At 38.7% G+C, this 15,386-nt stretch overlaps 1 protein-coding gene across 3 annotated transcripts in view; it reads right to left on the bottom strand.

Moving 5' to 3' along the window:
- BACH2 (BTB domain and CNC homolog 2) overlaps window positions 1–15,386 on the bottom strand; it is a 356,461-nt gene that overhangs the window by 303,319 nt on the left and 37,756 nt on the right. For 2 of the 3 annotated variants that reach the window (XM_047101755.1, XM_047101754.1), the window contains exon 2: window positions 342–393. The exons of the other annotated variant lie outside the window; for it this stretch is intronic. The gene's annotated coding sequence lies outside the window, so the exon portion shown is untranslated. The remainder of the gene's footprint in view (window positions 1–341; window positions 394–15,386) is intronic. 3 annotated transcript variants of the gene reach the window in all.

Here is a 15,386-nt window from a genome sequence, read left to right as displayed (position 1 = left end):
CCTCCAGGGGTATGTTCCAAGACCCCCGGTGAATGCCTAAAACCACGGATAGTACTGAATACTATGTCTTTTCCTATAAATAAGATACCAATGAAAAAGTCTGATATAGAAACTAGGCACAGTAAGAGATTAACAACAAGAACTAAAAATAAAATAGAATAATTACAAGTATATACTGCAATAAAAGTTATGTGAATGTGGTCTCTCTCTACCTCTCTCAAAATATCCTATTGTGCTGTACTCATCCTTGTGAGGATGTGAGATAACAAAATGCCTACGTGAGCAGACGAAGTAAGGTGAATGACATAAGCACTGTGACGTAGTGTCAGGCTCCTACTGACCTGCTGATGATAGAGTATGTCTGGAGGATCATCTGCTTCCGGGTACCTGAAACTGTGGAAAGGAAAACCATGGATAAGCGGGGACTACTGTATACATTTTGCTTTAACAGTGAATTTCAATGATTTTTTAATAAACTGCCAAAAACAATTGCTTAAGCTATGCAAACTCCTCCTTAAAATATAATTCATTTTTATTTTTAGCTTTTTTTGAAGTTTATTTATTTTGAGAGAGAGAGGGAGGGAGAGGGGCAGAGAGAGAAGGAGAGAAAATTCCAAGCAGGCTCCACATTCACAGTGTGAAGCCTTATGCAGGACGCAAACTCACGGAACCGTGAGACCACAACCTGAGCCGAAATCAAGAGTCGGACACCCAACCAACTGAGCCACCCAGGCACCCCAAATAGAATTCATTTTTAAAGATAAGTGGACATTTCTGAACTGGATGGAAGTAATTTGTTCTCTTAAGTTAGGAAAGTATATCTTCATATCTTCATTTACTTCATTCGCTTGTTTAATTAACTCCATTCCTACACAGATGAACTTCAGACCTAGCTATGAGGTAACTAGAAATAATCCGAATTTGAAATAAATTTTAAAAATCTTTAGTATTTGTATTAAAAAAAATCTTTTTAGGGGGCCTGGCTAGCTTCAGTCAGTAAAGCACGCAACTCTTGATCTTGGCGTCGTAAGTTCAAGCCCTATGTTGAGTGTAGAGCTTAAAAATTTTTTTTTTAGGAGGCACCTGGGTGTCTCAGTCAGTTAAGCGTCTGACTTCGGCTCAGGTAATGACCTGATTTCATGGTTTGTGGGTTTGAGCCTCGCGTCGGGCTGTGTGTCGACTGCTCAGAGCCTGGAGCCTGCTTCAGATTCTGTGTCTCCCTCTCTTTCTCTGACCCTCACCCACTCACGCTGTCTGTCTGTCTGTCTCTCTCTCTCAAAAATAAATAAACATTAAAAAATTAAAAAATAATTTTTTTAGGAGGTGGAAATAGAATTGAGAAAAATCTCTGAAGTCTTGCTCTCCAGGAATCTGTTGCAAGGGCCTCCAGGCCCAGATTCTCATTCCATGACAGGAAGCTGGCAGTGACAGAATAACGAGGCACAAAGAGGTGGAACAGATGACAGCTAAAGAAGCCATCAAGGGAAGAGAAGTGGGAAGGAAGTGACAGAAGTTAAATTGGAGTGATAAATTGGTAGGTTGAGTCTGTGTGGTTATTGTTGGAACAGAACGAACAGAGGATCCTTTACTCAATCTAGAATGGTGAGCACCAGGAGCCACTAAGTTGTAATTAATCTTAAATGTACATAAATTCTGGGTTTCAGTTTTATTGTTTTTCTCTGCCTCTACCAAGTGCTCTTATCCTTTAAACAATCTTCACAGAATAGTTATAAAGCAGAGTGAATTGCTGTACTTTTATATGTATAATGTGCCAATGGAGATGATCAATTTCTAAAAGTTATTATGAAGTATCCACTCTAAATACCGCCACAGTTTTACTATTAATGTCATCCACTGAAACAATTTCTTCCAAGTATTCCAAAAACCTTAGGTTCACCCTTCAATTTCTGCTCAGAATTCTTTAGGACAGGCTTCAACAAGTTTTCATACAAAAGAAAAAAATCAGTTATGTTAGTGTCAAGGTTCCTCTGCCTCCCCCCACCCCTCCCTACCGGCTGATGCAGCACAGTATATTAACTAACATGTTCACCTGAAACAAAATAACACACATTCTCTTAAAAAATACAGATTGAAAAAGAATCATTGACTTAGTTTACTATTTTCAGGGTTACCCTGCAAGTCAAGAAAAATGGGTACTTATTAAAATTCACATTTGTAAAAGATGAACTAGATGATATAAATGGATTTACTGAAGGATTATTTTAAGTAAAAGATGATCAAGTATATCACAATTTGTAACACATGGTTTATAAAATCATATTTCAGGGGCGCCTGGGTGGCGCAGTCGGTTAAGCGTCCGACTTCAGCCAGGTCACGATCTCGCGGTCCGTGAATTCAAGCCCCGCGTCAGGCTCTGGGCCGATGGCTCAGAGCCTGGAGCCTGTTTCCGATTCTGTGTCTCCCTCTCTCTCTGCCCCTCCCCCGTTCATGCTCTGTCTCTCTCTGTCCCAAAAATAAATAAACGTTGAAAAAAAAATTAAAAATAAATAAATAAATAAAATCATATTTCATAACTAACTTTCTAGGAACACAGAAACTCCATAAAGCAGGCTACTTCTGCTTGAACACCAATGTGGTAGTTAAAAAGAATTTGATCAAGAAAATGAAAATTTACCCTGAAATTATTAGGGATAGCATGTAGAAGTATTCAAAAGGAAGCTAACCTTAAAAGTCTATAAAAGCTTCCTTTAAATATACATAAAAAAGGGGCGCCTGGGTGGCTCAGCCAGTTAAGCGTCCGACTTCAGCTCAGGTCACGATCTCGCGGTCCGTGAGTTCGAGCCCCGCGTCAGGCTCTGGGCTGATGGCTCGGAGCCTGGAGCCTGTCTCTGATTCTGTGTCTCCCTCTCTCTCTGCCCCTCCCCCGTTCATGCTCTGTCTCTCTCTGTCTCAAAAATAAATAAACGTTAAAAAAAATTTTTTTAAATATACATAAAAGGCATATTTGTCAGTTTAGGATACCTATTAAGAGTCAAGCTTTTGGTATTACAAGTGTGAAAAGGTTTCAAGTGTCAGGTTACTATAAAAATGTTTTTACTATTTTTCCTTTTTGATAAAGATGAAATGAAAGACCATGACCTGTGTTCTATTATAACAAGAACGTGGATATCGTTTAAAAGTATGTAACTTTTAATTCTCATTTGAAGAGGGCTATTACAGTGCATCAGACATGCAATGTATTTAGGCAAGTGCTAATTTATTAAGGGCTACTGGACAACAATATTAGAATCACTGCATTAAGGTAATTAAAATCATCCTTTTCTGAACTTCAAGAAAAGTTTCATTCCTCTAAAGTATAGCCTCCACCTACTTTTTCAGCCTGATATCTCTCTATTCACCATCACCTACCTTATCCTTCAGTCAAAGGGGTCTAACTGGGTATTACAAAGAGTAGACAAAGCAGCCATGATCCTGATGGGGCTTATTGTCGAATGGGACAGAAAACCATTAAATAAACAAACCCAACGATAAGTATGTAACTAAAATTCTAATAAGGGCTAGAAGAGTAAGGAGAAGGGAAAATATGAACTAGGGGTTGCTCATTAAGGGTGGAGATCAGGGAAGGCTTCTGAGAAAGTGATATTAAGATAAGACTGAAGGGGGGCGCCTGGGTGGCGCAGTCGGTTGGGCGTCCGACTTCAGCCAGGTCACGATCTCGCGGTCCGTGAGTTCGAGCCCCGCGTCGGGCTCTGGGCTGATGGCTCAGAGCCTGGAGCCTGTTTCTGATTCTGTGTCTCCCTCTCTCTCTGCCCCTCGCCCGTTCATGCTCTGTCTCTCTCTGTCCCAAAAATAAATAAACGTTGAAAAAAAAAAATTAAAAAAAAAAAAAAGATAAGACTGAAGGATGAGCCAGTGTTAGCAAAATGAAAAATGTTGGGGAGAACAGTTTAGGCAGAAGCAGCAGCACCAGGAAGAGACTGTTCTCTAGTTAGAGTAGCTGATGAGCATGGCAGGGGCTGGGTCAGCAGAACCCTGTAGGCTCCACGGAGGAGGCTGGGTTCTCTGTGTGACAGGAAGCCAGGGTAGGGTAGGTGGGGAGTAGCGTGAGCTGACTCCTTCACTATTACTGTCCTCAGAGTGCAGACCATTGAACTGATCTTTTATTCATTTTTTGTTCCTCTTTAGGTATGGAGTTGAAAGAGAGTTCAAAAAATTGGGAAGATTTTACATACGTTGCTGCTATCAGAGGAATACAAAAATATTAGTAACTCAGAAGCAACAGAGACCTTTCGGAAGATTTATGGTCTCTGATTCAGAAGTAAAGTCTGCTTGTGGCATGGGGAAGAGTGATTAGGCAAGATCATTTTTCTTCATCACTTTTCAGGTGACAGGCCAGAATAATCATGGAAATGACTCAAGATGCCATCTTTTGGAAGATGGGGTGATTTTCTCTGCCATGGGAACAGAGTGAGGGTTGGCCAAACAGCAGCTGAAAGGAAAGATGCACTCTTGCTTTTGGTTACAGCCAGGCACTGTGTTGGAATGAGGCCCAATAAAAATCTGGACAGGTGACACGGTTTCCTACATCTTCCCCCCGCCCAGGACTGCAAAGTTCATGGCAATGCAGGGTCCCTATTCCTTGGAAGAAGGAAGTGAGCCTCTGTGTAAGCCACATTTTGTGCCTATGACCTCATGGTAATACTTAAATATGCAATAGAATGTTCACTGGAATATTTAATGTCATAAAAACAAAATCTAAGGTTGAACAATAAGAAGTAACGCTAAGTATTTCATCCGGAAGCAAATAAACCTTGTCAAAAATTTACATTTTTCCAACAGAATTGATCATTTAAATGAAAACTCCACAGAGCAAAACTATAATTTATTTCATACGTGGTAGGTTTTTAAGTGAGAGACAGGTTCTTCCTTCCTTTCTCCCCACCCACAGAGTTTGGGCCATTTCTAGACAATATTCAGCTGACCTTCTTTTAAAAGACCCAGAAAAAAAAAAAAAGGTGATGCTTACTCTCAGTGGAAAGGTAGTGTTCCACCGATTTTGGTAAACACTGATCTAGACCTGAATCTTTGACTTCTGAAAGCAAGAGCAAGATGACTCACATATGCCTAAGGAAAAAGTAGGTCTGGTGGTCAGATCTGAAAGAGAATAAAAATGCTAGAAAATGTACAGTAAATCCTGTTCAAATTTTAGACAAATCATTTAACATATCCTTTTTCATTTCACTATGTCAATACTAAGTATACTATTTTTCCCAGTTTAAGAAAAGCTGAGCCCGCCAAAATCAGAATTTATAAATAATTAAGAAACATTTATTTTAAAAATCACTTTACTTTATGAAGAGTCAATTTTCCATGCATATTTAAGATCACTTTTAAAAAGTGTAATTTGTTTAAGAAATACTTTTTCAAAAACACTTCTACTTTGTTAAAAGAAGCCTCACTGTTCTCCATCCATTTATCCATCCATCCATCCATCCATCCATCCATCTACCCATCCATCCATCCATCTAACAAACGTTAACGGAGCCCTTGCTACCCCAGGCATGGCTCTCAGCACTCATGATACAGCAGCGAAGAGAACAGTCTAAACTCCTACCTTATGGTGTGCATTTTCATGTTATGCCTATAGCGCTGTGGAACTGACTATGAAGGAAAATCAGCTTTTAAAAAATAATAAACTGTCACACAACAATGTAAATATAGTTACCATCATAGAACTATAGACTTAAAAATGGTTAAGAGGGTCAATTTTATGTGTTTTTTACAACAATTAAAAAACTAAACTAAGTTAAAATTTTAAAAAGTCAAAAATGGACAGAGCCAATTATTTACTGAGTAGTTACATGCACTAGGTTCTACTCTGAACAGAACTCATTTAACCTTAACAACCTTAGGAGACAGACAGGCACTCTCTATTTTCCAGAAGAGTACACTAAGGCACAGAGAGTTTAAGCAACATATCCAAGATCAAATATACATGGGATGAAGCTGAGATACAAACCCAAGCAGTCTGACACCAGCACCTTGTCTCCTAAATCCATACAAAAATTTTGAAAAGCAATACCGTTCTCAATTGGAACTACAGTTCATAGTATGAAAAGTGGTAACAGGACAGTAATAGTAAAAGTAATTGTGATCACCTGTTCTCATTCTTGATTTGGCTTTTAAAAGCTTGATGATTTATAACCCAACTTACTGCTCTTTTGACAGCTATTTTTCCTAAAAACTTAAGCATTGAACAAACTGCTTTCGACCACTTCTCTCTAAGCCATAATATTCTTTTCCTACAAATGGAAAAAAAAAAACCACACAGGATGGTTTCTTTTAAAACAGACATTACTGAAACTGTAAATATTTTTAGCCTTTTGTACTTTTCATCCAGCAGCTTGGCTGAGAATAATATAGAAACATTTAAAAATAGCCTTTCAGTACTCTGAAAACCATTAAATAGTTTAGCACATCCCCAGCACCTGCTTGACTTGTCTTAATCAACACTATTTTGCTAGTCATATAAAAAAAGAAAACCCTTTCGGTTTCAGAATTTTTCTCCCTTAAAAACCAAATGTGTCACCAGAGTATTTTGGGCTAGGTTGCCCTCTCTCTCTTCCTAACTTAGAAGGTGACACCTGGACTAAGTCATGGGTAACTAATGAAGATGCAACTTTCCCCTCAGTGCAATACACATCACAGCATGTGAGAAAAACTTTCCCAGGCAGGGGCCTTCATAACAATTGTTGGGATTCTAATGGAAAGTTAGTTTTGTTCTATAATTTCCAGAAGTTATTCAGAGCGATATGAGGACACGTGGTAAATCTGTCCTGATGTAGGAAGGTGACAGTGGTGATGCAGGATATACTCTCTGTCCTGTTTTTCTAGAGGTGAGAAAGTACAGCCCATAGATTTTGGAAGAACAGGAAGAAGGAAGAAAGAGGAAGGAGGGAAGAAAGAAAATAATCTATTTAGAATCTACTGTGTTCAAATACTTTGTGCTTAGCGTCAAACTTTCAACAATGGTCTGAGCAGCACTATGTTGTGGCAAAATTGAAGTACCAACCTGGACAGACACAAACATCAAGTATTAAAAGCCCAAATTAGGGGCGCCTGGGTGGCGCAGTCGGTTAAGCGTCCGACTTCAGCCAGGTCACGATCTCGCGGTCCGTGAGTTCGAGCCCCGCGTCAGGCTCTGGGCTGATGGCTCAGAGCCTGGAGCCTGTTTCCGATTCTGTGTCTCCCTCTCTCTCTGCCCCTCCCCCGTTCATGCTCTGTCTCTCTCTGTCCCAAAAATAAATAAACGTTGAAAAAAAAAAAAAAAAGAATACAGGGATCAGCATAATTTGGTGCCAGGCAGCTTCCTTCCAGTCACATTTGATGAAGACTCTATAACATCACCTGCTATAATCAAAATTTCTTGGAACATGAGAAGGGCTCTGACCCAAACCAAAGAGAGGCAGTTATAAAATATCATGTGTTAATAAAAGGACTCAGCTAAGGCAGGGCTTTAGGCGCAAATACATTCTGTATTGTCTAAATGGGACACTTGATGAGCGAGAGTATGATCAATTAATCCAGGACAGAGGAGTAAACTGGGACACTCCTAGGCAAACCAAGACATACAACTGCCTGTCTGTAATCCACATCTCACAGCTACGGGCCCCCACCAGGCTCCAGTGGAAACCATTCTGTTTCCTTCGATAGTGTTAGGTCTACCAAGGTATAGGAGACAATGCTAACAGACAGGACACCTTCTTCTGGCTTTACCATTCAGCTTTCCCAGGCACACATGATACAACAATTAGATTCTATCTAAAGCAAAAGTAAGTGGATATCATTCTGGACAGAGGTCTATAATTAGCCCATTTTCTTCAATGATTAAAACAAAGTCCCAGAAGACATGTGGGTACGAAAACACAGTAATAGGCATGACAGAAACAGGATTCCAAAATTCTCTCAAGGTTAAATATGTACTGAAATGAATTTGGTAAAGTTTACTAGGATTCAGTGTAAGGTTCCACACAGTCAGTCCATAGCGTCTGGCGGCTTCCTGATTCAATAAAGACAGTGTGACAGGGCTGCCCAAATGCCCTCTTGGGCTGCATTAACAAAGGTACTGTTCTCAAGGCCAAGGAAATAGAAGTCTCACTATACTTGGCTCCAGTCAAACTACTCATGGAGAATAGCTTTGAATTTTGCTCGCTACATTTTAAGACACCTTCTCATAACCTGGAGAGTGTGAAGAAAAGGGAGACCAGGATGATGAAGGAACTATACTATACTATACTATACCATACTACACTACACTACACTGAAGGGAATGGAATATAACCAGCTTGGAAAAAGAAGACTTACAGAAGTCACTGTTCTGTCTTTATCTAAATAACTGAAGATTAGCCATGAGAATTGATGATTAGACTCATTTACCACACAGAAATTAGGATCCCTTAGACAAGGCATCTGTATTGGATGATGTTGAACTTGAAGGTGTATAAGGCCTTGCCCAGTCTAACAGTCTGTAATTACATGGTGGAAAGTGTCACATTCTTCATGAAATCAAGCACCAAGAATTGGCCTGGGCCGCAACAAAAGATTTTCTTCATCATGTATTGTAGGGTTCCTCTCTACCCGAGCTGAAGTAAGGATGTCAAAGCATTTTTAATATATCTCACGGATAAGTCCAAGTCTACTGGAAAGAGAAAACACCACAGTAGTTACACCATATATTTCCTATTTGACCTAAAATCAGCCACACAGAAGCCCTGGTCATCGTAAAGGACTTCTCTGTAGTCAAACACAACGCGTACATAGAAATAAATAAAAACATCACCGCCAAACTATTTTTTAACAGTGATCATGGCACAAGTTGCTCTTAACATACAAAGACTTCTTATTCCAAAAGACCTTTTGAATACAGTAATGCAATAATATATCTTTACTTTTATCTTATTTATAATCCTAAAAACATGGTTTCCAAAATATGTATATCCATTTATAAAAATTTAAGTGTAGGTAATTTGGCAACAAATCACAGCCAGCTAAAAGACCTTAAGTAAAAGAACTCTAGGTCCAGAAATGAAACCAAAAAGATAAGACATCTTAGAAATATACAGACAGAGAAGCAAATCAATAGACCATAATCTTGATATCTAGTGCTGAGCGTGGCAAATGGTTGGTGAATAGAAATAAATGCTCCCTACAGACAGACTCAATTAAGTACAGAGCATAATTTATTCGTGAAAAAATAACTGACTGTGACTCTTCTTAGATCTTTTCAAAATTACTTGAAAATATTCACTAAATATAAAGAAAACTGATATGTTAAATCATGGTAATAAAATGAAATGGACTAACCTAGGGAGCAGTGATAACATAATCTGATGTGTATAAGTCCCTTGGACCACCCAATGGTGTAATGCCCTGCAAACTGAGTAGAGGAAGGGAGATTTAATTAATTGTTCTCCACCTCTTTGAACTGACAGTATGTTTGGTTTTAAGAAAATAAAAGGACCTAGAGCAGAAAAGGAGTATTATCTTATGTAGACCATCTATATCCTATAATGTACTTTATATTTAAGAAATATTTCCTATCAGATTTTTATCCTACAATAAACAGCTACAAACAGCAAAAACAATAAAAAAATAGTAACAACAAAAATCAGTCTGCTAGGGGATTTATAGAAAAGTAACAATGAAACATTCTAGCTATAGCAAGAAGTCTCTTGTCAAATCATTATTTTCCCCTCACAAGTATTTTTACATATATTCTAAAAGGACTGAGGAGGTATTGCAATGTTGTAAACTCAAAACAAGTCTCCTGAGCGTTAACATACCATATCCTCCCCACAGCCAACCAAAATCTCACTTTTAAATCTCAAGTTTATAAAAATAGTGGGTTCCCAATCAATTGACTTTTTCAACATCAGATGACTGGATATATCCTTCACAGACTTCAGATCCCTTGTTTAGCCCCCATAATAATATAAACTATATCCCTCTGATTCCATTGGAATTACAAGAAATCACTATATATCATTCCCTTCCTTCTAAGACATTATCTGAGGTTTTGGGTTTTTGTTTTTTTTTTTTAACTTTTGTAATCCTCATGTGATTTGTGGCCATATAAGACTGATTTTCCAAACTAAACATTACTATCTTTCTACTATTGTCTCTCCACAGTCAGCAAACTTTATTCATTTTCATTCAACACTTATTAAAGTTTCACTCAGTCCAAGACACTGTGCTAGGGGTAGGTGGTACTAGAAATTCACAGTCCCATCAATGAGTTTTAAATCTAGTAGGTGAAAGACTCACACACAAGTATATACAAGGCATCCAAGTGACACCCGAATGGTGAAACCAACACCCAAGGAGGCCAAGGAAAGAAGAGGTGTTTAGCTGTGGTAAATGTGAAGAAACAGTGGAGGAGGTGTCATTTGAACTGAGCCAGAGAGTATAGGAGGTCCAGGATTTTGACTGTCAAAAATTAAAGAGAAGAAAGGAGGAATGGAGTAGAAAGCCAACTTCAGGCAGAGGAAACAAGATGAGCATAATTTGCAAAGGCAAAAATTGCAAAAAATACCGCACGCTATCAGAAGAGCAGGTAGGGAAGGTTACTAGCTAAAAGCAGAGTTAATTTATCCATGTTGGAGAAAGTTATGAGAAATGGTTCATCTGAAGGATCAGTAGTTTCACAGGATCTGAAAAATAATCTTCCTTTCTCTATAAGCCATTCTCTCTGAGTGCTCAGCTTCAGAAGGGTCCAACATGAAGGAAGGAAGAAGCAAATCCTGGCTGGTTGTCCAGGTGCAGGACCTAAAGCCAGCAACCCATGGGGTAACAGATGTTGTAATTAGGACTTTCTCACATCAATCCAAAATGTATGGAAATTTTGAAAAGACTTTCACCAATAGAAACTTGCCCTATTCTTCTTTTAAAACCATTCAGTTTTGAAATAAGAGCAGAACCTCCAAATTCTGAATTAACCCAACCTATTTTCTCAGCTCATTCACAGGTCACTGTGAAGCGGTGTGGAGGTTGTTAGGGGGGAAAAATCACATAATTGTAGGATTTAGTACCTCCAGGTTCCCCTACTAAGCTGGTCCTCCCATTTCCTACAGAGGCTATTTTACCAAGCTTATATCCTCCTCTTGCTGGCACACAAGTAGGTCATGGCACATTTCCCAGCTGTGGTGAAATATGACTGAGTTCTACCACTGAACTGTGAGCAAAAGTGATTATGCTAATTTCCAGGCCTGGTGCATAAAAACCTTCTGTGTGTGATCTTCCATGTTCTTTCCTTCTCTTTCTTTAAAAAAATTCATTATTTATTTTTAAGAGAGAGAGAGAGAGCACTCAAGCACATGTGCAAGGGAAGGGCAGAGGGTGAGAGAGAGGGAGAGAGAGAGAGAGAGAAAGAGAGAATCTTAAGCAGACTCAGTGCAGAGCCCTAAGCAGGACTCAATCCCATGACCCTGATCCCATGATCCCTCAGGTAGGGATCATGACCTGAGCCAAAATCAAGAGTTGGAAGCTCAACCAACGGAGTCACTCAAGCACCCTTTTCCTTCTCTCTTGATGTGACACAAACAAGTACAGAACTATGGAAGCCATGCATTGAAAATGAAGAAACTGCAAAATGGAAGTGATCTGGATTCCTGAAGGACTACTGGGAGGAATGCCACCTATCATTCATCAACACTCAGTTTGAATGTTATGCCAATAAGGAAGAAACTTCTATTGTTTTAAATGATTGAGACTTGAGGGATTATCTTTACAGCAGCTAGCATTACCTTAATAATACACAAATTCTGACCATGTTTTTTTACATTAGTTTGGGTCTACTGAGAAGTAGGCACCAAGACAGGATTAGACATACAAAAGATTTATTAGGGGAGTGAGCAAGAGAAGCTGATAGGTCCTTCAGACTATACTTCTGGATACAAGAGGGAAGGAAGGAGGAAAAGATAAGAAGTCTCAGACTGCAACACAGTTCCAAGCAAGGTCTAGTCAAGACAATGGGATTTCTCAAGTCAACATGGCCCACTAGAAAGATTCTGCATCCCACATGAATGAAGTAGCAATAGGAACCCCCACTGTGCTCAGTCACTGACTGGGAGGAGCCAGGGGGCTAAGTGTGGCCTTAATGCCAATGCCAACACAGAGGTGGCTCCAGAGGGGCAGCAGTTGGGCCCTGCTGTTCCCAGCTACAGATCTGGGCAGTTCATATTCACGGACACTACACTGCTCAAACTTTCAACTTTCAAATCCTATATTCCTTTCCCTCCTTTTTTTTTTTTTTTTAATTAATATCCACACCTTGCCTTTCTTCTTTTGCTCCTGTCTGCTAAGAATTGTTTTTTCTCTGGTCCAAAGCTAATCTCTTCATGTGTTCCAGCTAATATGTATCCTCAGATCCCCTTTTCTTTGTCTCTTCCAGATTTTATCTATCCTCTACTATGTAAACATACTCAAGATTTTCAACCTTAAAAGCTAAGATTAAAAAAACAGTTTCTTGACCTTATTGTTCTCCTTCCCTTCACATCTAAGTTTCTTGCAAGAATGGTGTAAGTGGATTGCCTAATTTTTAAATTTTATTTGCTCACCAATTGCTCTTTACTAGGATTACATGAACCTACAAGTTGACATATCCTGGAATCCTTTCTTGACATCTCTGAAGTGTTTAACACTCCTGTCACTCCTTCCTTCTGGAAACTCTTGCATTGGGTCCTGGGATACCCTATGCTTAGGTTTTCTTCCTCCCTGAAGTTCATTCCTTCTTTTTATTTTCCTTCTCCTTAAATGTCCACTTCCTATGGCTTCTACCATTAGTTCTCTCTGTTCTGTCTTGCACATTAACCTGATGGCTCTCATTACTTAATGAAGTGCCCATTCGCTGATGACATCATTCATGCAGTCACCCAAACCTGAAACCTGGGAGTTGTCCACAATTATTTCCTCTATTTCCTTACCTATATTCAATCAGTCACCACGTTGTGAAGATTCCACTTCCTAACTCACTCTCAGCACCATCATTTGTTGGTCTTGATCCCTACAGCCACTGGCCCATCACTTGTCTCACAAACTTGTGGAGGAACATAGTGACAGATCCTCTGACCTCTGACTGAGTCTGTTCCCCTTCAGTCACATCTCTGTACAGTGATAAGACAATATTTCTAAAGCACAAATTTGATCATGAGAAGTGGCTCCCCACTGCCTACAGGATAAAGGTCAATCTCCCTAGAATGGTATGTAAAATCCTTCATAATTAGGCTCTCATCCATGTTTTAGCTTGATCTTTTTCCACTGCTCTATGTCTCCAAAGTCTAGTCATACTGAACTGTCTGCAACTCACACAATGTGTTACATGTTTTATGCTTCTATTGCTTTGTACATACATACCTTTTGCCCTGAAAGTTCTTTCCACCATCCTTGTCCTACTAGGGGAATTTACTATACATTTTTCAATAATCAAATGAAATTGAATTTTCAATAATCAAATCAAATTGTGGGGCCCTTACCATCAATACTCTCAATCCCACCCCAGAGCATTGAAGAGCTCATGTAAGGTGAGTACCTGTTCATGACACCTGACACAAGATTCCAAGGCAATTTCATCCTGCTTCTTTTTGAACACCATTGACACAAAATAGGCACTTGATGAATGTTTGCTGACTACAAGAATGAATGATGGACAAATCTAATCTTCCATCTTGAGTTTGGCTCCATAAAATTCGTCTCTTAAAAACAAAATTTTCAGTGGTCAAAAACCATTATGATGCCAGTCACCATTACATGCGCTCACTGGTGGCCAAGTTAAAGTAGTGACATCTTCAATTTACATGTGAAAAGTGAGTACTTGGCATTAGAGGAGAAAGATACAAACACTCTGCAGAAGACAAGCAGCAAAGATAGCTCAAGGGCTATTATCCCAAGGGACTGAATTCATTCTTAGTAATTGTGTAAACCAGAGTTCACATTTCACACAGAACTTTCTAACAAATTGGAAACAGGAGATGGTTAAGCTAGGCAAAGAAAAAGCATGGCTTTGATACACAAGAAACTACACATGCATTTTACATTAAATGCTGTTGTAATTTGCTCACAGAACACAGTACAAAAATTATTCTAAAAGTCATAACTTGTAAATTTGATATGTAAATAAGAATTTAAAATTAGAATCTCCATGGCCACTGAATACTAAAAGAGTAAAAGGAAAAAGGAAATGAAAGATAAAATACACCATTTCAGACTCTCTGGAATGCATCTCCTTCCAGCCTGATCAGCGGGAGGCCAGTTATCACATTCAATGCACTTGGTAAACACAAGAGTTTACTGAAAACGGACCTTTTCATAAAAAATCATGGGTCAAACAATCTCTACGACATATATTGCTGTTAAAGGAAACACACTTTTTCTCATTCTTGACATGATGATGCATGGTGTGCTTCTTCAGAGAGACAGCTTAATATGGTTCCAACCCAAAACCTAGTGAAAATAGCTTTTTTTTTTAATTTGAAAAATAAATCCCCAAACAAAATTCTTTTAAAATATTAAATTCTGCCAAAGATAGATGTTTTCAGGGAACCAGTCCAAAGAAAGGTTTTAATTTATTTAATGTTCTATGAGCTAATGGTATCAAGAAAATGTATATCTTTGTTTAAAAATACACAAATCAGTGATGCTTATATATACCATCCACTTGACATAGTCCCTGCTGCTCAGCTTTATAAGAGTAGCATTTTTCCTGGAGCTAACTCTTGAAGCCTAAATCCGCAAAAAAGTCTTGTGATGACATCAATCTTAATATTTGGCCAGGCCAGTAAAATTATTCTTCAAAATGGGTGCTAATGTATCACTTTTACTCAAATCTAAGTGAAATGTCAGGAAAGTACTCCCATGTTTACTTCAACTACCCACTAATAAACATTTTTGACTGTAATAACTGAAGGTCCCATGTTCTCAATGCAATGACACCAGCAAAATTCCCTTGAAAACTTGCTCATAACCACAAGTGTTAGTAGATGTGACCTCTCAGGTTTTAGATTGATGACACTAAAAAAAAATGCATTTACAGGCTGAAAATCATATAACCCTGGCCAAAGCACTCAATGACTTCGGAGAACCAGGAGAACCTACTTGAACAAAATAAATATTTGGGGAAAACCTGCATCGGTTGGATGGTTCATTGGTACAAAATTTATCCTTTAACAAACTAAATAGGATTTCTAATTATCTTCCTATATTTCTCCTCCTTACGCCTTTCAAATTTAATCACAGCATTGTTTAATCTCTTGCCTTTTTTACTCTTTGCCCTCTGTCTGAAGTTTTCAATTAAGAATTACTTTGTAATAGGGGCATCTGGGTGGCTCAGTTGGTTAAGCGTCCAACTTTTGATTTCGGCTCAGATAGTGATC

Source organism: Lynx rufus, unplaced genomic scaffold (genome assembly GCF_022079265.1).
Source record: "Lynx rufus isolate CCGP_SWC_20201006 ecotype Redwood Valley unplaced genomic scaffold, mLynRuf1.p SCAF_6, whole genome shotgun sequence".
Classification (NCBI taxonomy): Eukaryota; Metazoa; Chordata; class Mammalia; order Carnivora; family Felidae; genus Lynx; species Lynx rufus.
Note: the sequence above shows the minus strand (reverse complement) of the source record. Positions and strands in the feature narration are given on the sequence as shown.